We start from the raw sequence: 2,314 nt of genomic DNA on the forward strand, positions 1-2,314 counted from the left end.
GGAGAACTACCCCCACCAGCCACCGTGCCCAGAACGCAGCCAAGTGAAACATATTGAACGTGCAGTATGCAGTTTATTATCTGGCTTGGCAAAGTCTGAAACCAAAAACAGCAATCATTTTTTATTTAAGAGATAATTTCAGAACTTGACACTGGGATGCTCTTTACATTAAGTTCATGAGGATCTGACTGAAGTCATCTCCCCTAAGGCATTTATGTACTTAAAAAATTATCCTTGTAGCATGCATAAATTTGAGTGATGGTGATTTGCAGGTTTTTGTATGATAAAAGCCACACACACTGTAACAAATATTTACTATGGTTGACCTCATACCAGGACTGTCAGTTTCAACGGGTTTATGCCTCTAAAACTAAGAAACAATCAAGAGGTTAAAGAGTTTTCTGAACACCTTATGTTCATAAATTTTCGAACTCTGCATGATGAGGTTCCAACACCTTTTCCACAATAATCACATGTATTTGAGCACATCAGACTGCACTGTATCAAAAGATGGACTGAGGATAGAAGATCACCTTTGTTGCCACAATTTGGTTTGTTCATTTACAGTTTATCTTCATAACAATTGAGGTAATGAGTTTTAAAGTTTTTTTAAATGTAAGTACTGAGTTCTGGTGGTCCTGTTCTGCACCCACCCCCCCCACCTTATACTAAGAAAGTCCACTCTTTAAGCAATCAAACAGTATCTCTTTTTCTTTTTTCTTTTTTTTTTTTCCAACAGAGAGATGTACAGGATAAGAAAGATCCACATGCATGGACTGCATGTACTACACAGTACATTAATTTAATCCTCAGGTTTTTTGCACTATTTCTCACATTTGGGTAACACCATCGCTGACAGTAGAAGCAAGAGCACACCTATCACAAATCCATGTAGAACTATCTACTCATATACATGCATATAAAGTACATAGAGAAAAGTCTGTGAAAATAGCATTCATACTAAGGTATCTATTAACAGAAAAATTTTCATATAAGAACTCAAATGGGGGAATGTAATCTCACAAAGATGAACGATAAAATGAATATAAGGAGTATCAAACATATGCATTGTTTTTGAAATAGTTGCTCTTGGTTTCTTTGTACAATAATCCAAGTTAATCAGGCCAACTCAAACAGTACCACATTATCTGGAACAAACAGTTAAGAACTAAAAAGTAGTTTCCTTGTTGTTGTTTTACTTAATTATTATTGCTTTATTATTGACACAAGTTACTTTGAATCACTGAGTTGACAGACCTTTCTTTTCTATCCCCAATGAGAAGTCACACAGGTAGCTGGGCACAGTCCAGCCAACCACTTGGAAGACAAACATAACTGTACAAATGTCAGCCTCATCTGTTCATTTTCATTTCAGCAATACCAGCACGGCATCTGCACGCAGCAGTAGTTTGTTTTCAGAGCACAACATGAGAGACAAGTGAAATGCTGGGGTTTGAACCCCGAGCCCCAAATTAAGGTTGCTATATGGGTGATTCCCACAGCCCTTCATACAGAGGGGTGAGTTTGCCTTAGAGCTTCCCCCCAGGGTGCAGCCGGCCCTGCAGGGAGAGCCAGAAGGGAAATGAGCCCCAGGGGTCCCGCAGTGAGCTGACAAAGGTCAGGTGTCTGCTTGGGGATAAAAGCTGGGACCACTGGCAGGGAGTCAGGAGTGTCTGTCTGTGGAGTGCACTCCACAGAGCTTCCTGGTTCAGGGCAGACCTCCTGACTCTCCTGGAGCTGGGCCCCAGTCTGTTTAGACCTTTGTGAACACGGGCTGATTGGGTGAGAGTCGCATGTGGGCACCTTTCTCTTATATGTTTAACTTGCTGGTTTGGCTGTTTCCCATGCCAACTATGGGAAACCTCAGTTCATTGTTTATACCACCTGTTGTGGGCTGAGTCATGTCCTCTGTGGGATCGTTGGGGTTGGCATCAATTATGTACCAGCCGATTGACTTTTTTGTACCCCCAGCAATCATTCATGGAATATCCTTTTTGTATACAATACAGTCTGTGTATTGGTTCATCTTCCTCCTGGCTGTATCATTTTTGTCGGGCCTGGTCATTGGCAGAACAACAAGGCAGAGCACAGCCTGTTTGAGCTGATATTGCTTCAGGGGATTACTTTCAGGCTGGCATTGTTATCTGTGGCGACGCCAAAGCCTCAACACACACCTGCACGCCCCTGAACAATGGTTTGGGAAGTGACCCAAGCTTCACATGGCAAGCTGCATGTAACTAATTTTTGTCCCAAGACAACAGCTACTGGTCAAGTAGGGCCAGCCATTTTCTTCACTTTCATCAATGGAACCTAG

The sequence above is a fragment of the Merops nubicus genome, unplaced genomic scaffold (assembly GCF_000691845.1).
Source record: "Merops nubicus isolate BGI_N331 unplaced genomic scaffold, ASM69184v1 scaffold1735, whole genome shotgun sequence".
Classification (NCBI taxonomy): Eukaryota; Metazoa; Chordata; class Aves; order Coraciiformes; family Meropidae; genus Merops; species Merops nubicus.